The sequence below is a fragment of the Oncorhynchus tshawytscha genome, linkage group LG10 (assembly GCF_018296145.1).
Source record: "Oncorhynchus tshawytscha isolate Ot180627B linkage group LG10, Otsh_v2.0, whole genome shotgun sequence".
In the NCBI taxonomy this organism is placed as follows: Eukaryota; Metazoa; Chordata; class Actinopteri; order Salmoniformes; family Salmonidae; genus Oncorhynchus; species Oncorhynchus tshawytscha.
Window position 1 is genome coordinate 25398807 of NC_056438.1, and position 20948 is coordinate 25419754.

At 43.0% G+C, this 20948-nt stretch overlaps 1 long non-coding RNA gene across 2 annotated transcripts; it reads right to left on the minus strand.

The window, feature by feature from the left end:
• Nucleotides 1-17172: 17172 nt before the first annotated feature.
• Nucleotides 17173-20567, minus strand: LOC112259986. 2 transcript variants are annotated; one of them, XR_002954965.2, is made up of 4 exons: nt 20267-20567; nt 20059-20136; nt 19561-19623; nt 17173-19442 (listed from the first exon to the last, which is right to left on the minus strand). It is a non-coding gene; the product is annotated as an uncharacterized LOC112259986 (long non-coding RNA). The 2 variants fall into 2 exon arrangements; XR_002954966.2 differs by lacking the exon at nt 20059-20136.
• Between the last annotated feature and the right edge of the window lie 381 nt (nt 20568-20948).

A 20948-nucleotide genomic window follows, 5' to 3' on the forward strand; every position in this document is an offset into this window, starting at 1 on the left:
GGCCAAGCTTCCTGCCATCTAGGTCCTCTATACCAGGCGGTGTCAGAGGAAGGCCCTACAAATTGTCAAAGTCTCCAGCCACCATAGTCATAGACTGTTCTCTCTGCTACTGCACGGTTAAGCGGTTATCTATGCATAGTCACTTTAATAACTCTACCTGCATGTACATATTACCTGAATTACCTCGACTAACTGGTGCCCCCTCACATTGACTGTATTGGTACCCCCCGTATATAGCCTCGCTATTGTTATTTTACTGCTGCTCTTGAATTATTTGTTACTTTTATTTCTTGTAGGTATTTTTCTTAAAACTGCATTGTTTGTTAAGGGCTTGTAAGTAAGCGTTTCACTGTAAGGTCTACACCTGTTGTATTCGGCGCATGTGACATACAATTAGATTTTTTTTGTTGTAATTGTGATTGAAATAATAACGGTAGCGATGGATTGCATTTGTGTAGCACTTTTTAGTACGTTTCAAATGGTCCTCTACCAATGATTTACATGGTCTTCTACCAATGATTTACATGGTCATATACCAATGATTTACATGGTCCTCTACTAATGATTTACACGGTCCTCTACCAATGATTTACATGGTCCTCTACCAATGATTTACACGGTCCTCTACCAATGATTTATACGGTCCTCTACCAATGATTTACACGGTCCTCTACCAATGATTTACACGGTCCTCTACCAATGATTTACACGGTCCTCTACCAATGATTTACATGGTCCTCTACCAATGATTTACATGGTCAATGATTTACATGGTCCTTCTACCAATGATTTACATGGTCCTCTACCAATGATTTACATGGTCCTCTACCAATGATTTACATGGTCCTCTACCAATGATTTACATGGTCCTCTACCAATGATTTACACGGTCCTCTACCAATGATTTCCTCTACCAATGATTTACACGGTCCTCTACCAATGATTTACACGGTCCTCTACCAATGATTTACACGGTCCTCTACCAATGATTTACACGGTCCTCTACCAATGATTTACATGGTCCTCTACCAATGATTTACATGGTCCTCTACCAATGATTTACATGGTCATATACCAATGATTTACATGGTCCTCTACCAATGATTTACATGGTCCTCTACCAATGATTTACACGGTCCTCTACCAATGATTTACATGGTCCTCTACCAATGATTTACACGGTCCTCTACCAATGATTTACACGGTCCTCTACCAATGATTTACATGGTCCTCTACCAATGATTTACACGGTCCTCTACCAATGATTTACATGGTCCTCTACCAATGATTTACATGGTCCTCTACCAATGATTTACATGGTCATATACCAATGATTTACATAGTCCTCTACCAATGATTTACACAGTCCTCTACCAATGATTTACACGGTCCTCTACCAATGATTTACATGGTCCTCTACCAATGATTTACATGGTCCTCTACCAATGATTTACATGGTCCTCTACCAATGTTTAGCATCCACTTTGGCGATGCGTTGCAGACATTTTGCCCCAGAATGCTATCCATAACAGTTAAAGCCCTTTACTATCCACTGTCAGCTCTGTGAACTACTTTTGGTATTGATTTCTGCATGTTATGAATATTCTGCATAAATGGTTTGTTGTTCGAACTAAAAAAAAAAGAAGAAATATCATACATAATTGCTACAGCTGAATGGACCACACACAGGATTTGTATCCCGTCCACCTCAACCAAAACCATTGATCCTACGACTCACCATTTCATATCATCGTAAAAGATAGAAGCTTAAGAGAGCATCTGGGTAGAAAAGCTATAGCCACAGTTATTTACTGGGCTTTGAAATGTTCATTTATTGATACCAATTTGTTTTCGATTTGATGGCAGGCTCCAGAGAGCGTCACAAAAAAATGTCAATTTTGCTCCTGGAAGAAGGCAGCGACCGGGCCCTTTCAGTGCACAAAGCACCCCTGTGACTTGATGAATGGCCAGCCTTTAATGTTATGGGGGATTAAAGATAACTTTTGAACGATCGCCGGGTGAACATATAGGCAGCTCCTCTTTCACCGGCATAATATGTTCTGGGCTGTCAGCATTTTAATTACCTCTCCTTTTTAAACTCAATCCACGTGACCCCCTCTTCAAAAAAAACAAACAAGACTACAGGAGGTGGGGGGGATTGGAGAGGGGGGTTAGGGGATTGCTCAGGTATTCCATTGATTACCAGGCACCATTAAAGATCAAGAGGGGAGGCACTCAGAGACAGTCATCTAGCAATGAGATTGAAGTGGCCGTAATGATCTTTCCTGAACGCCCTAAATGACGCTGATGTGTTTAGCAGTTTTCCCTCTCCATTACAGTAGTAGCATTGTTGTGGAGGCCCCGCTCTGTCTCCTACACCGGCAAGACCACGGGTGTCAGTTTGGAGAAGGGCCTCCTGTCCTGGACGGACTGGCGGACTGACGGACTGCGTCAGGATGTTCAGATCATGTCGGCTAACCCCTGGGGAGAGAGGTCTAGGGTTCACCGGCGTATGATTCGCCGCTGTCACATGAAAAAGTCCGGCAGGCGAGCTTCGGAGAATGCGAGATGAGCGGGTTATACGTGTGTCCGTCGTTGAGGGCTGTGATTGCGGGATCAGCATGCAAAGAGCACGGGGACCTGAAGTGATTGCCTGTCCGACCAGTCGACAGCTACTGTATAATTGTCAGCCATTTGAAAATGCGGTGACGGGTCCAGCGCGTCTGCTGGCTAACGAGAATAATGGACTGTGCAAGTGGCTGAAGCTTGATTGCTTCCTTTTGTTTCTGGCCGCCACCTCCAAAAATCCTGACAAGGAGATGTTTGTTGGGGGGTAGGGAGGGAACAGCCTTAACAACAGCCGTGTATTAAAAGCATCTTGAGAAACAGATGCCTGGGTTCTATCGTATCCCCTGTAGTCTTAGTCCACTCTCCGCCCACGCCTTCGCTGGCAAGTGCCACTACCCCTGGCTCTCCATTTTTGTTTTTGTGTGTTTAGGGCCTTATACGGGCGGGTGAGTCGCCGGATAAATAAAAAAAATGACATGTTTGGAAGCTGCAGCTTTTCATTGGCTGGTGATGAAGGATTGCTCCTTGGAACATCGGCGTCTGTCGACACCTTTGGCGGGAAGCAGCCGTATCTGGAGGCGCGGGGTTAATGGAGAGCACGGTTTGAGACTTCCCCTGCGTTTGCGCATTCCATGGGGGAACCAAATGAAACTACAGAAATGATAGTCTGCGTGCTCCCTATAACACTACTTCTACACAAAAGCATGAAAAGCTCAGGCATTGCGGGAACGGTATCGCTTTCCATCTTTCTTTCACTCAGTAAGTACTCTATAGGCCTGTGATACCAAGATACACAGAGGCACATTAATGATTCACTATCCCCAATTCCCAACGGGCCGCGCTCGCAAAGTTTATTCTTCTGAAAGTCCTCGCTTTCGTCATTGTTCAACAAAGCTGTGCATCGCCCTAGGTGATGAAAACTGTTTTCTCTACCACAACAACCAAGGAGGGAGGAAAACACGAAGGTGAAATCAGGGGCAAGCTCAGGCAGCCTTGACGGGAGAAAGCCGAAAGAACCGAGGTCTTTGGGGATTTGTGGTACCGTAGTCAACCCTCTTCCACTCTGCTGACGTATAGCTGCAGGGGGCATCGTCATATTGTGCCCCCTGTTGGTCGAGGTGTTGGGTGACAAGTACCATCTGTCTGGTCTACTTCCTCCACCACCTCGTAACATGCCAGCAGAGAGTGAGAGAGAGAGGAAATGAAGAGGCTCTGCTACTCCAGACATGCTAAAGGGGATGATATAATTAGTATGGCCATGTTTACTCTGCTGCTGTTGTTGTTCTCACTCCACAAAGGAATAATGAACTTCAATCTTTGCCGGCGTATGTGTGTGTGTGTGTTAAGTGGGTAGGTATTTGCTGTGAAGATTGCGAGTGATTGCTGTGAGTCAGTTAATTTGAACAGATGCATGTCACCAACAGCAACAACAAAAAAGTGTCGGGACACGAAAAGAGCCTCCTGCTTTCATGATCCGCTATAAAGAAAATAGAACAGAGCAACAGAGATTGACAATGACAGAAAACGAGAGGAAAAAGTATAGGAGCATTTCCATGGAAAAGGACCCATGAGCGCCAACATGTGAAGTTCATAGGAGCGTATCAAGTTGGGTGTCAAAAGAAAGTTAAGGGTCTATATTTTTGGGTAATGAAGGCATAGATACATTTTTCAACTATTTTCCATCTTAAAAATGTGGCCTATTTTAAGTCTTTGATTTCTGGATCAACAAATGGAAAAGGTGTGTTGGAAAACATCTACCAGAAAAAGTCTTAAAAGGTGTCCGAAACACATTAAAACACAATAATGTTGACGTAAAGACCCCTGCCAACTAATATCAACACTTACACTACATTTAGAATAATAATTTTCCTTCGGGTAAGTTTAAGAAATATTGCATTGTGCCTTATAATTCCGTTCCCAAAAAGCCACATATATTTAAGATATTTTCTCATTTCCTCATGATAATGACAATTCACAGAAGTAACAAGTAATGGTCAACCTACAAATTGTCTAGTGACTTTACTGATATCAATTTTGTTTATGAATTATTCAGTGATTAAAACTGTTTACCAAATGGGTAAACAAAATTACCAAAAAAAGATGTTACTGAATTACTGCAACTGAATTGGCTACAATGGGAAACCCTAATAGTCACAAACCACAGTTGGGTCAACTGCTACTGTCCTCCCTTCCAGTGGCATACGGTTATACCTGCCTAGTTAAAATAAAGGATCAAATGTAAATAATTCAGCTCATTACTGTTTTCTCTCTCTTTCTGTCATCTGGAGGTCAAACCAAGAGTGTTAAAACAGTCTGGAAAACCCCTCCATCTCTCTCTGCCTTTCTCTCTCACTCTCCAGTTAATGCCACCTCTCCCGGCTCTTACTGACACCTACCCATGAGCCCACTCTCTTTCCATTTACTGTAACCAGCATCCTCACCCACTGAACACCGACTGACACCGGACATCAATGGAAGTACAGTACAACACAGTACGGTAAAGAAAAATTTAGCATTGTACAGTACTGAATAATGTACGGCAGGTAGCCTAGTGGTTAGAGCTTTGGGCCAGTAACTGAAAGGTTCTGGATCGAATCCCTGAGCTGACAAGGTAAAAATGTGTCGTTCTGCCCCTGAGCAATGCAGTTAACCCACTGTTCACCGGGCGCCGAAGACGTGGATGGCGATTATGGCAGCCCCCCCGCACCTCTCTGATTCAGAGGGGTTGGGTTAAATGCGGAAGACATTTCAGTTGAATGCATTGAGTTGTATAACTGACTAGGTATCCCCTTTCTACTGCACTGTACTGAACTGTACTCTACTGCGCTGTACTGAACTGTACTGAACTGTACTGTACTGTACTCTACTGTGCTGTACTGCACTGTACTCTACTGCACTGCACTGTACTGAACTGTACTCTACTGCACTGTACTCAACTGTACTCTACTGCACTGTACTGAACTGTACTTTACTATGCTGTACTGCACTGTACTCTACTGCACTGTACTGAACTGTACTCTACTGCGCTGTACTGCACTGTACTGAACTGTACTCTACTGCATTGTACTGAACTGTACTGAACTGTACTCTACTGCACTGTACTGAACTGTACTCTACTGCGCTGTACTGCACTGTACTGAACTGTACTCTACTGCACTGTACTGTACTGTACTGCACTGTACTGAACTGTACTCTACTGTGCTGTACTGCACTGTACTCTACTGCACTGCACTGAACTGTACTCTACTGCACTGAACTCTACTGCACTGTACTCAACTGTACTCTACTGCACTGTATTGAACTGTACTTTACTATGCTGTACTGCACTGTACTGGACTGTACTCTACTGTGCTGTACTGCACTGTACTGAACTGTACTCTACTGCACTGTACTGAACTGTACTGAACTGCACTGTACTGAACTGTACTCTACTGCACTGTACTGAACTGTACTCTACTGCACTGTACTGAACTGTACTCTACTGCACTGTACTGAACTGTACTCTACTGCACTGTACTCTACTGCACTGTACTCTACTGCACTGAACTGTACTCTACTGCACTGAACTCTACTGCACTGTACTGAACTGTACTCTACTGCACTGTATTGAACTGTACTTTACTATGCTGTACCTGCACTGTACTGCACTGTACTGAACTGTACTGTACTGCACTGTACTGAACTGTACTCTACTGCACTGTACTGAACTGTACTCTACTGCACTGTACTGAACTGTACTGAACTGTACTCTACTGAACTGTACTGAACTGTACTCTACTGCACTGTACTGTACTGAACTGTACTCTACTGCACTGTACTGAACTGTACTGAACTGTACTCTACTGCACTGTACTGCACTGTACTGAACTGTACTCTACTGCACTGTACTGAACTGTACTCTACTGCACTGTACTGAACTGTACTCTACTGCACTGTACTGAACTGTACTCTACTGCACTGTACTGAACTGTACTCTACTGCACTGAACTGCACTGTACTCAACTGTACTCTACTGCACTGTACTGAACTGTACTTTACTATGCTGTACTGCACTGTACTCTACTGCACTGTACTGAACTGTACTCTACTGTGCTGTACTGCACTGTACTGAAATGTACTCTACTGCACTGTACTGAACTGTACTGAACTGTACTCTACTGCACTGTACTGAACTGTACTGACCTGTACTCTACTGCACTGTACTGAACTGTACTCTACTGCACTGTACTGAACTGTACTCTACTGCACTGTACTGAACTGTACTCTACTGCACTGTACTGAACTGTACTGAACTGTACTCTACTGCACTGTACTGAACTGTACTGAACTGTACTCTACTGCACTGTACTGACTGTACTCTACTGCACTGTACTGAACTGTACTCTACTGCGCTGTACTGCACTGTACTGAACTGTACTCTACTGCACTGTACTGAACTGTACTCTACTGCACTGTACTGAGCTGTACTCTACTGCAGTGTACTGAACTGTACTCTACTGCACTGTACTGAACTGTACTCTACTGCACTGTACTGAACTGTACTCTACTGAGCTGTACTGCACTGTACTCTACTGTACTGTACTGAACTGTACTCTACTGTGCTGTACTGCACTGCACTCTACTGAACTGTACTCTACTGTGCTGTACTGCACTGTACTCTACTGCACTGTACTGAACTGTACTCTACTGTGCTGTACTGAACTGTACTCTACTGTGCTGTACTGCACTGTACTCTACTGCACTGTACTGAACTGTACTCTACTGTGCTGTACTGCACTGTACTCTACTGTGCTGCACTGCACTCTACTGCACTGTACTCTACTGTGCCATACTGCACTGTACTCTACTGTGCTGTGATGTCCAAACTTGTGAAACGTGTAGTACATTTGTGTAGCACAGATCAGGGAGCCATGATGTAATTCCGTTCCCGTAATTTCGTTACCGGTTGTAAATACAATAACCAAGAGAGATTTGTTCAAACTCAAAGTGCCATGTCATAGCTGACACCCCATTGTTTTCTGCAGACATGTTTGAATCTTAATCCGGAGCAGATATTTAACAGAGTTTTTGTAAAACTTGGTCACATATAAACCTGAGGGAGCTTTAACCGTAATTCTGTTACCAAAGTTTGCATCTGCACAGTCCTTTCACTAAACCTGTTTTTGTAAATGTTTCAGTGGAAAGTGAGAGTTGTAGAGTTGTATGGTTTGTTAAACTTTGAAATCACTGGTTTTTGTTTGGCATACATTTTAAAGTGAAACAATTCTTTTACCGTGGAATTGCCCAGATACATTTGGAGTGGGATGGTGATGAAGCAGATGAAATCGTCAAACCCACGTTGTTGAAATCTTCTAACCTTTGAGGGCTATCAACTCACTGACTGAACATAAATGTGAATTCATACACATTATGAACATTATGAACATCCACTTTTGAACAATATTAACAAACATCACTGGCATGAAGACTTCCTTTCCATCTGATTATTGCAGAGCCAACATGGCTGTATCAGTTGCAATTTAAGCATGGGCATTTCTCCTGCTCTGTGAAGCTACTGTGGCTGAGGAAGTGGGTTCTGCTCAGCGCTGGCAGTGTCTAACCTAGAAAGGCTCTAGGCAGCTGGAGGCTGGGCTGGCAGAAATCAGGTCACAAATACATCAGAGACTCCCCAGAGCTCCCTCGCCCCAGCTCAATATACACAGAGCACAGATCCACAGCACACATCATATACACCACCACAGAGCGAGACAGCCAGGGGAGAGAAGGAAGGGAGAGGGGTACGAGAGAGAGAGATCGAGAAAGGGAGAGACTGAGAAAGAGAGGAATGGAGAGACTGGATGGTAGAGACTGAAAAAAGGAAGGGAGAGATAGAGAGAGGGGAGAGAAGGGTACGGGGAGGGCAATAAAGAGTGGCAGAGGGGATGAGGAGGAACAGAGAGGTGTGGGAGAAGGAGAGCGAGGAAGAGAGAGAGAGAGAGAGAGAGAGAGATGGCAAGGGAGAGAGAATAATAAAGGGAGTGTACGCAAAACAAAAGCGAGAGAAAATGAAGGGATGAGGGGTGAGAGACGCAGGAGTCCTGATGTCACGGTTGCCCCTCCTGTATGCATTTGTGACAAGTGATCACACAGGTACTGTGCAGCAAAAACTAAGAAGGAACATTGTGGTGCATTGGGACTAAGTACGCCATTTCCAAAATGGCTTCCCTGCTATATCCACATCATCATAAAGGACAATACTCATGTATCATAATACACTCTTGATGTATACAATTTCGAGATACTGCCAACATCTGTAGGCTAATTCAGTCAAATAGGCTTTTGTAAATGGTTACCTCATACCTATTGTGTCATTACTTTTCAATAGTGTGCAAGAAAAGCAACAAAAGTGCCGTTTCGGGAGGAAATACAGGGAACACCGGTGCGGCTGAGAAAAGCGCTGACAGGCTTTTGGCCTTTTGCTAAGGTAAGGTTGGAGAAGAAACTGAGAGAGTGATAAAGGGGAAAAACACAAGCCTAGCTCCCGTAGGACGAATGCACAATAGTGCAATAAGCCGGAGAAATAATATCCTTTTTCTGCTGCATCAAGCCGGTTTGGATAATCTCTGCCACCCTCATCAAATCACTGCTTCATTACCTCAGGTGTTCTCATAATTACTGCTGAAATCTCGAACCCAGGTAGCAGGCGAGACATCCCTCCTCTGTTAATTCTAGTTACTGACCCCACACACACACAGACGCGCGTCCACACACACACATTCTGTAGTCGTCGTTATTTATTTATTTGTTTACATCGGCTGAGAGAGAGGGAACAGGCCCCCCACGCTCTGGTGTGTAAAGCAAACCGCCGGTGACATCCTAAGCACGGCCTAACGCGGTTACCGCCACCGCGACAGACACGGGCAACCATTCCCAGGGTGCCCGGCGAGGGAAGCGAGCGCAATTGCCGCAGCAGGGGCCAAATCAGAAAGCACGGGGGCCAAATCCAATCAGCGGATGAGGACATCGCACAAGGGGCACAGCGATGGGGGAAGTGGGAGGAAGGAGAAGCAAACAGAGGGAGAGTGAAAGAGAGAGAGGTGTTTGTGTCCATGTGCATTGGCGAGGTTGAATTGCTTATGTACCCATCTCCTTTCTGGAACCCCCCTACCTCCCCCGTTCAGAGCCAATAATGCAGCCATTTTCGTCCAGCTGATCGCCAATGGAGGTCTGATGAACCTGCAGCTAACATGCCCTTTGAGCTCACTAAAGGGGAAAAGCACAGAGAGTTCTTAACGATATCAACCTGGCACAACATGCCAGCACACACTCCACCACTCCCTAACTCCGCCTCCTCTCCTTCTCTTCCTTTTGCTTTCCCCCTCCCCCCCACTCTTTACTAGACTTTTAGGAGGGCCTCGTCCAGACAGGCGCAAAAAAACTGAAAATAAACGTGAGAAAATGTCACACCCGTGCGTGCACATGCTGCGTCATTCTGCGACGGCTGGAAATTACATTTAAAGATTTTTTGAAAGCCTGCCTTCGCCGATGGTGGTCCTCTGATAGGTAGCTGGATGGAGAGATTAGATAAAAGGTATGATTTTCCGTGGCAGATGTCCTTCCCTCCCTTTGTTCATGTTCAGACACACAGGGTTCCCAGACGCTGGAAATATTGGAGTTATCAAAGCCGCCTGTCATTAGTTTTTATAGAACAAATACATGTACATTTGAGATGCAAATAAAGATAGTTTATCGCAGTGTTGGCATTTCAGGCCTTACAGTGCTAGAGGACAACAATGTTGGCATTTCAGGCCTTACAGTGCTAGAGGACAACAATGTTGGCATTTCAGGCCTTACAGTGCTTGAGGACAACAATGTTGGCATTTCAGGCCTTACAGTGCTTGAGGACAACAATGTTGGCATTTCAGGCCTTACAGTGCTTGAGGACAACAATGTTGGCATTTCAGGCCTTACAGTGCTTGAGGACAACAATGTTGGCATTTCAGGCCTTACAGTGCATGAGGACAACAATGTTGAGTGATTGAATAAATCATCAGAATAAATACAGCATAAATGCAGTGTACCTTCTGTCGAACCTGGGCTTTATCATCTAATTCAATAAGCCATCTCTTGTTCAAGTTGTTTCTGGAAAACAAAATCCCCATGCCACAACTAAATACTGTATATCAATCAAGCCATAAAGTCTCACAGTCACAGGAAAGAAACCCTCTCATTCAACAGTGTATCATCCGATACCTTGCAATATATGACATACAAGATTTGATTGTTTTTGAGCTAGCGAGTTTGACCATGACGAATCACAAGCCATTTCAAGTGGATCAGATGTAACTAAACCCATTGGATCAGAGTGCATAAGCATCTTCCCAGACATTTTGTAAGTGCTCCAGTGATGCTATTTGCCTGATTCTTGTATTGGTCCAATCTGTCACATTTGCATGTTTATTTCGCTCTTTCAGGCTCACAATATGCTAATGCTATTTATCTGCATGTGGCTATCAGCAGCTTATTTTACTAAAGAGGCAAGTCGAAGCCACCAGTTCCAAAGAAAGCAAATTCATAATGAAAATGCTGTCATATTTTTTTATTACCTTTATTTTACTAGGCAAGTCAGTTAAGAACAAATTCTTTCAGAACGACAGATTTGTACCTTGTCAGCTCGGGGATTCGACCTTGCAACCTTTCGGTTACTAGTCCAACACTCTAACCACTAGGCTACCCTAGGCTACCCTGCCGCCCCATATATCTACAGTATATGTGTTGGTAACACAGTAAGATTTGTATGAAATAGAAATAGAATGAAATATGATTGATGTGCAGTATCAAGTAGGCGCAGTTTAAGGACTCCTATTGATACAGCATTTAGTGTTGGTAAAATGTAGCAGTGTCTGTCACAAACCTGTGAAGGGTCTGCACTTGAAACTGCTGATTTTCCCAGGTATGATTTGGAGTAGTGGCACATCTTCAAATCAAATCAAATTGTATTTGTCACATGCATAGAACAGCACAGTGAAATGCTTACTTTACAAGCCCTTAACCAACAATGCAGTTCAAAAAATCAAAAATAATTGTTAAGTATTTTTCTTCAGTATTTTTTTAAAAACTTTGGCATATTGAGAGATGCACACTTATTTGAAGCCAGCACCTAAAACGGCTCCACTGTCGACAAAGGGGCATTTATCAAACACTCTCAGTACAAAAGAGCATTTACTTCCCCTGTTGGAGCATTAGAAAAGTCAAAGGAATTAATTTGGAAATTAAATTTGCCCGACATATTGAAGAGCAAGATGACATAAAGGATGATTCCAGATTGTCGGGGGCCGAGCCCCTATACACAACACATTCGGAAAGTATTCAGACCCCTAGTCTTTTTCAACATTTTGTTACGTTACAGCCTTATTCTAAAATGTACTAAATCATTTTTTTGGAAGGTGAACCTTTGCCCCAGTCTGAGGTCCTGAGCGCTCTGGAGCAGGTTTTCATCAAGGATCTCTCTGTACTTTGCTCCGTTCATCTTTCCCTCGATCCTGACTAGTCTCCTAGTCCCTGCCGCTGAAAAACATCCCCACAGCATGATGCTGCAACCACAATCCAGGTTCAAGTTCAATCTTGGTTTCATCAGACCAGAGAATCTTGTTTCTCATGGTCTGAGAGTCCTTTAGGTGCCTTGTGGCAAACTCCAAGGGAGCTGTCATGTGCCTTTTACTGAGGAGTGGCTTCTGTCTGGCCACTCTACTCTATAAGGCCTGATTGGTGGAGTGCTGCAGAGATGGTTGTCCTTCTAGAAGGTTCTCCCATCTCCACAGAGGAACTCTGGAGCTCTGTCAGAGTAGCGATCGGGTTCTTGGTAACCTCCCTGACCAAGTCCTTTCTCCCCCAATTGCTCAGTTTGGCCGGGCGGCCAGCTCTAGGAAGTGTCTTGGTGGTTCCAAACTTCTTCCATTTAAGATTGATGGAGGCCACTGTGCTCTTGGGGACCTTCAATACTGCATAAATCTTTTAATACCCCAGACACAATCCTGTCTCTGAGCTCTACGGACAATTCCGTCGACCTCATTGCTTGGTTTTTGCTCTGACATGCACTGTCAACTGTGGGACCTTATATAGAGAGGTGTGTGCCTTTCCAAATCATGTCCAGGTGGACTCCAATCAAGTTGTAGAAACATCTCAAGGATGATCAATGGAAACAGGATGCACCTGAGCTCAATTTTGAGTCTCATAGCAAAGGGTCTGAAAACTTATGGAAATAAGGTATTTCTGTTTCTTGTTTTTTTTAAATTTGCAAAAATTGATAAAAACCTGTTTCACTTTGTCAATATGGGGTACTGTGTGTAGTTTGATGAGGGTGAATGTTAATTTAATCAATTTTAGAATCAGGCTGTAACGTAACAAAATGTGAAAAAAGTCAAGGGGTCTGAATCCTTCTGAATGCAGTGTAAATAAAGGGGGGGAGACTAGGGGACGGTAAAAGAAAAAGAAGGACGTGGGGAAGAGTTTGCTCGGATACAAATTGCGGTATTGTCGTGCTCCACAGGGTAGAGTTGGACAACACAGCACTTCATTTCCGAGCTGATTGCCGTGCTGCCCGGTGGCACTGTGACTGCCAGACAGACGCTGAATGAAAAGCCCCTCTCCTTGTTATTTTTTTCCCGCATGGCGAATAAATCACCGGCAAAATCAGATGATCATCAGGAGAGATTTATGGGAATGATACAACGAAATGTGACTACCGCAAGAAAAACCACAAACGCTGAGGTTTGTTCAATCTGGGATCCTTGAGTAAACAAATCAGGCAGGCTTTCTGAGGGCATTTGTCTCAATTCAGGCCCGGAATGGGGAAGTGTGTTAATCAACACAATAGAGGAAAAGTGGAGGCACGTTTCAAAGGGCCTCCTCTATTGTGACCAAACAGAACAACACAAGCTCCCTTTCTTACTTCATCCAGTGAGCTTCAGGCGAGATGAGAGCTGAACTGACTGATCGTGTCTCTGGACTATATAGTATTTGATGGAGCGACCCCGACATTGAGGGGGAGGTGTGGCGGATACATTACATGATACTAGGAGACATAATGAATGTTCAGTGCCAGAATGACTTTGATACAGGTTGTAAAAAAAAACGAATACCATTTTTACAGTCAAACGCAAATGTGGTCGTCCTGTACGGGACATCAAAATATTCATTTACACAGGTAGACTTTGCACAGGCATCTCTCCCTTGGCACCCCATCCTCTCTGCTATCAGGGTGTCTCAAAGGGGGGATGAGTAATGCATTTCTATTATTGTACCATGCATGGTGTCACATTGGCGGCTTTATCAGGAAGTTGTTGTAGGGCGAGGGGATGTGATTCCGTGGGCCGGGCCGGCATTAATCTCTGTCACTTGTCCTCTCTGATTAATACTCCTTTCCAATGAGGCAGCCATGGCCCCCGCTTCAATTGTTACTTTGTGATAGTGCTTGTGTTTGCCGTAGTCAACAACCCGCACGCTTGACATTGAAGCCTTGATAATCCAAATCAATGCAGGAAAATAAACACAGAAGAAGAACATTTTCCGTAACGAGAAACAAGAGCGACAAGATAATGGCGGGTCTTGGGGGTTTTCTTTTTTGGCCTTTTTTGTCGAGGGGGGCGGAGTCCACCCTGTACGTTCCAAGTCCATTACGAGTAGAGCGGCAGGCGCAGCAACGACTTTGATCAAGAGCAATTCGTCTTTCACCAGGAGCAAGAAGAGGCACAGAGACCCAGGTTTGCCTGAGAGACAGTAGAAGTGGAATTCTAAAACATATAGAGAGAGACGTTTAAGGAGCCAAATGGGAAAGATCTATCATAACGAGCTTCTGAATAATGAATGCAGGGGCTTAGCCCAGGGGTATCTGATCAGAGGCGGCGTATTGCCCACGTCTTTAGCGTTCGGCGGTAGCGCTCGACTATGCCACTCTTTCCAACCAGCTCGGGCACGATCATTACTTGAACTAAGACCATCAAGATGGCCACCCCCGCTTTGGGTCCATAGTGTTTGATTACAGATGATTTATTACCAAACTGTCATTCACTAACTGGGTCCTGTTCTCTTTCTCTTTCTCCGTGTCACTCCTGCTGTGCCGAGGGATCCTCATGTCGTTATAAAGAGCTCATTTATATTAAAATGAGTATTACCTCTTAATTCTCTACATACATTTTAGACACAGCGTGCGGCACCACCGGGGCTTTCCAATCCCACCTGGCGTCGGCACTGCCTCTGGAATACATCAGATGCTTTATGGCGATGTGAGTTCATGCGCATTTCGTCTTGCTGTGATTCCCCATGAAGGCTAAAGAAGAATGCGGCCCTGGAAACATACATTAAGAGCGGGCATTTCCACGTTTGCCATAATGGAAGTTTAATATACATGAAATAAAACAGACCTACAGCTATTTATGTAGAACCCTACCTGTCAATCATTCCGTTCAAGGGCGTCTATAATGTTCACTGGAGGCTAAAAAGGAAGCGATAGAAATCCACTTTGTAAAAACAGTGGTATAAATATGGATGTAAAAACAGCAAATTAATGAAGGAAATTATTACTGTTTCCCCCACGTGCACTTCATTATCTTGCACATCTGTTGTGCCAGTTGAGGTATGACTAACACACATAACTACCTCACCCCGATCTTCAAAGAGACCACTTACAATACAACCCCAATCCTGGCGGACCTCATTTCATTCCAAACCAACATAGATTCTCAGAAAGAGCTCAGTGATATCCCTCATGTAGTAATCACACAAACACACCACAAGACACGAAAGACATGCAAATGAGGACAAGGTCCAGACAAAAGACATGTGGAGCCAGAGGGAACAGGGACCGAGGGAGGATCATTGGACCACTGAAGACCTGGAAGAGCTCTCCTCAATCAAGGAAGAGGAAATAATAATGGGGGTATTTAATACAGCCAGAAGATGAAAAATAATAACATATTGATTAGAGCAACGTAGCGCTTTCAAAGAGCGTAATGGCCTGATTCATGGTATTGATCACACAGCTGGCTCAGGGGCTGATTGGAGGTTGGAAGGGACCCCGAGTGAGCTCTTTCTACATCTCTTCAGTACACAATTTATTTGGACGGTGTGCCAGGATCTCTCAACACTGGGTCCAAGGGTTAACCCATGCCGATCAACACATTCTGTTAGGTTGGCAGCTCTAAACGTACTGTCTTGAACCTTTGATGGGGAATTAATATGTATCATGTTTCAGGTAAGACACAAATGCAGACTGTGTTGAAGTAACAGTGTTTATTACAGCAACAGGGACAGGCAAATGACAGGTAAAGGCAGGCAAGGGTTGATAATCCAGAGTAGTGGCAAAGGCACAGGATGGCAGGCTCAGGGTCAGGGTCAGGGGCAGGCAGAATGGTCAGGCAGGCGGGCTCAGAGTCAGGACAGGCAAAAGTCAAACAAGGAAAGCGAGAAAAAGAGAGACTGTGAAAAAGCAAGAGCTGAGACAAAACGCTGGTTGACTTGACAAACAAGACGAACTGGCAACAGACAAACAGAGAACACAGGTATAAATACCATGGGAATAATGGGGAAGATGGGCGACATCTGGAGGAGGGTGGAGTCAAGCACAAGTGAAACAGATCAGGGCATGACAATATGACTACTTCCATTTCAGGTTGAGGATGTAATGGATCTCGTCCTCCTCTTCTGAGGAGGAGTAGCAAGAAGGATCGGAAGACCAATTTGCAGCGTGATAAGTGTTCATGATGTAATATTTAATTAATCAAAACTGAACACTGAAATACAAAAACAATAAAGTGAACGAACGAAAACCGAAACAGTCCTGTCTGGCAACATACACAAAGACAGAAAATAAACACCCACGAAACACCCACGAAGTATGATTCTCAATCAGAGACAACTAACGACACCTGCCTCTGATTGAGAACCATACTAGGCCGAACACAGAAACCAACATAGAAAAACAAACATAGACTGCCCACCCCAACTCACACCCTGACCATACTAAAATAAAGACAAAACAAAGGAACCAAGGTCAGAACGTGACAGAGGAGCCTTTTACATTTTCCTGAAATAGTTTGTGTGGGGTATAGTCTGTATTATATATGCTTTATATGCTTTCCCTTTTGGCATTGCAGTTTTTCACCTATCCAGTGTTTGTCTGTTGTTGAGGTATCCAGTGTTTGTCTGTTGTTCAGGTATCCAGTGTTTGTCTGTTGTTCAGGTATCCAGTGTTTAGGTTTGTTGTTGAGATATCCAATGTTTATGTCTGTTGTTGAGGTATCCAGTGTTTGTGTTGTTGTTCAGGTATCCAGTGTTTATGTGTTGTTGAGATATCCAATGTTTATGTTGTTGAGGTATCCAATGTTTATGTTGTTGAGGTATCCAGTGTTTGTGTTGTTGAGGTATCCAGTGTTTATGTGTGTGTTGTTGAGTTATCCAGTGTTTGTGTTGTTGAGGTATCCAGTGTTTGTGTTGTTGAGTTATCCAGTGTTTATGTGTGTGTTGTTGAGGGATCCAGTGTTTGTGTCCATTGTTGAGGTATCCAATGTTTGTGTTGTTGAAATATCCAGTGTTTGTGTGTGTTGTTGAGGTATCCAGTATTTATACATGTGTTGTTGTGGTATCCAGTGTTTATGTGTGTTGTTGAGGTATCCAGTATTTATATATGTGTTGTTGAGGTATCCAGTATTTATATATTTGTTGTTGTGGTATCCAGTATTTATATATTTGTTGTTGTGGTATCCAGTATTTATATATGTGTTGTTGAGGTATCCAGTATTTATATATGTGTTGTTGTGGTATCCAGTATTTATATATGTGTTGTTGAGGTATCCAGTATTTATATATGTGTTGTTGTGGTATCCAGTGTTTATGTGTGTTGTTGTGGTATCCAGTATTTATATATGTGTTGTTGAGGTATCCAGTATTTATATATGTGTTGTTGAGGTATCTGGTATTTTATATATGTGTTGTTGAGGTATCTGGTATTTTTATATGTGTTGTTGTGGTATCCAGTGTTTATGTGTGTGTTGTTGAGGGATCCAGTGTTTGTGTCCATTGTTGAGGTATCCAGTGTTTGTGTGTATTGAGGTATCCAGTGTTTATGTGTGTTGTTGTGGTATCCAGTATTTATGTGTGTTGTTGTGGTATCCAGTGTTTATGTGTGTTGTTGTGGTATCCAGTGTTTATATGTGTTGTTGAGGTATCCAGTATTTATATATGTGTTGTTGAGGTATCTGGTATTTATATATGTGTTGTTGTGGTATCGTGTTTATGTGTGTTGTTGAGGGATCCAGTGTTTGTGTCCATTGTTGAGGTATCCAGTGTGTGTGTGTGTCTGCTGTATCTCTTAGCCTCTCAAACACAGTGGTTCCCTCCCTAAAGGGGTTAACACACGTTGATTGGCCTGGACCCTTTATTTTGGCTCAAAGACAAGCTGCTTTACAATATGCATGGGATAATTGGGATTAGTAGCAGTTTTATATGTAAAGTATATTCATTAAATGCATATTCATTTAGAGAATTCTTGGCAGGCTGGTAGGTGGCTTCTCCATACACATATGTTCCGCTGTAAACGTTTATGGTGAATGGCTTTGACTGTGAAAAAGACTTGAAAACTGGCCAAAGTTGACTTTTTCAGTGTATAAACGCCAACGTCTGACCTGGGCCGATAAGAAAACTCTTCAAATGATCTTATTCCCAGCTCAAAGAAACAGGAAAATCGATGCCTCAATTTACAGCACTTCAACACCACTCTAAATGTCCCTCAATATAACACAATTAAAGGGAGACAAGCTGATTCAACTGAATGATGCCTTTAACGACTGTCGTTTGATATGAATTTTATGTATTTGCTTTGTGAATTGTTGGGGTTTCTGAGAATGTACAATTGCTTCACACAGCGGCATTCTTCTACTCTCATACTCCAAAAACCCATAATAACATTACATTTAAGTCATGTGTGACCCACCATCTCTTTTCAGTCTTATGTTCAACATTTAATGAATTTTTTACATTGGATAAAAGTACAGATGCTTCAAAATGGTATATCATACACTGCAGTTGGAGGAAACGTGGGTAAGTAATGCTGCTTTAAAAATTGCTAAACTTCAAATCCCATTTGGGAGAAAAGGGCATTCAAACATTTTGCTGTGATTTTCACACATCCTCTACATTAATACTTGGGAAACATATATTTAGAAAAGGAATACTTTTCTATAGGAATACTAATACCAAGTTACCCCATTAGGCAAACCATGTACAGTATTACATTGCTTATTGCTGTATAATAAAAATAACCTTTCACATTGAACAGCTACAGTGCTGTTCTTTGTTTATGCCCATTTAGCATCGTTCACACACTCTAACGGCTTAGACCTACCCGTCTCTTAAAAAATTCACATTGGAACAGGTGACCATGGCAATGTGCTAAAGCAGTGAGGTAGTGCTTAAAAAACAAAGACAATATTTCAAAAATACTTGATTAACTGCAAGTGCTAAAGGTAGTAGCCTGCAATTACGAAAAACTTAAAAACACACAAACACAAAGGCTTAGGTAAAAACAATATATTGACCTAGGCCTATATCACAAGATCCTTAGAATAACTTTGGTTCAGGTCATGTTATGATATGAACAAAGGAATCTAGCCTGGGAGCATATTTCTATTCTGCCCTTTGGATCAGGACATATAATGTCCATGGCCTTTTCATTGCAAAAGTCCTGATTTTCTCAAAAATATGTTTGCCGGGTTGTGTCCAGTGGGATGCATTCACATGTCTGGGAGGAAGGACGTCAACGTTGCACAGCAGCTGTAACCTGGTTCCATCTGAGTGAAAGCTCCATGGCTACAACACCACCAGGCTCCAGACAATTAAAGCTGTATAGGAGGAAAGCAGAGAAAAAAATAGACAAAACATGAATACCTTGCATACCAGCAATAACATTCATTGACCCCCAAATTCAACCTATAAACTTAAAGTACAAAAACAAAATACCTGATGTGTTGCATGTTCACCCTCAATCATCTAATTTTGCTGGTGGCGGAGAGCAGGTTTATGCTGAAAGACCACAAAAATGTGTTAAGAGATGAATTAATTAATGTCCTATAGCTTGTTATTGCTTGTTGACTGCTACAGCTGTACTTAAACGCCCTGTAACTGCTTCCAGCCCAACAAAGCAGACACGAGATAACTAGCTAGATTTAGCAAACATTCATAATTACCAACTGGTAAATGGTAATGATCAAGTTAGCAAGCTAGTTGAACAATGCAAAAAAACTTGTTAATCTATAATCCAATAGTTAGCTAGCTATTTAGCGATCATTTCATCGTGGCTAGCTAACTCGCCAATTTACAATGTGTCCCTATAACGTAACATGCGGTTTGATAAGCTTGTTAATCGATTAGTATTCGTAACACAGTGGCTATTTTCTATAGCTAGCTAGTTAAAAACGGGCAAACATGAAAAATAGTATCATCATGTTAACACATCACCATTCAACACTAACAGCAGAATGCAACTGGCCAGCTCAGCTAGCTGGGTTAACGTTGCTTCGTCCCGCACTGAGCCATCTGTAAACAATGGATAAAGCAAGCTATAACGGTGCCTGTATGCAACTGTCTAGCTAGCTAGCTATATAGCTAACAATGAAAACAACTTTGATACAGTTGAGACGTTGGCATTTTAACAGTAGACTCTTACCAGTGTATGGATTATGATGATTCACGGCAGACTGAAACACTTTCAAAATAATCCTTCCCACTCTGCTTCAACCAGTCCAGACTGCTTTGGGCCGTTCGCGAACGAGTCTTGTAGGTGAACGTTGGGAGCCGGCTCGCATTTCAGAAGAGCCGAGTCTATTTATAAAATTTGAAACGAAAATGACGATATAAATATTCAAAATATTTAAATGAACATAATTAACTAATTAAAATAAAGAAAAAAAAAATAGGCCTAAATGCTCAAGTGCACATACATTCGTTCTGACTGTCTGCTCAGACAAACAGCCTCACCTGTTGTTCCTGTCAATCAAACACACAGTGTCAACCAATGAACCAAAGATGCGTGAGGGAGGGCCGAGCCAACTCACTCACAGTCACACACTTAGCAGCCGAGGAGAAAGGAAGGACAGCTGTGAAAACAACAACTGGAAAATGAGTCGGAAGCACAAGGAGCATTTGGAGGCATTTTAATAATGTAGACAATGTTAGAGCAGTGTAGTGTAGAATTTGCCAAAACAAATTCTCATATAAAGCCGGCTCTACGCACAATTTACACCGGCATATGCGAACTGTGTACCCAACTGTGAAGCTAGCTGTAGCGGAGCTTGAGAAACTAACGGGCCTGTTAGTGATAGTGGTGGAGCCAGCACCTCCACACGTGG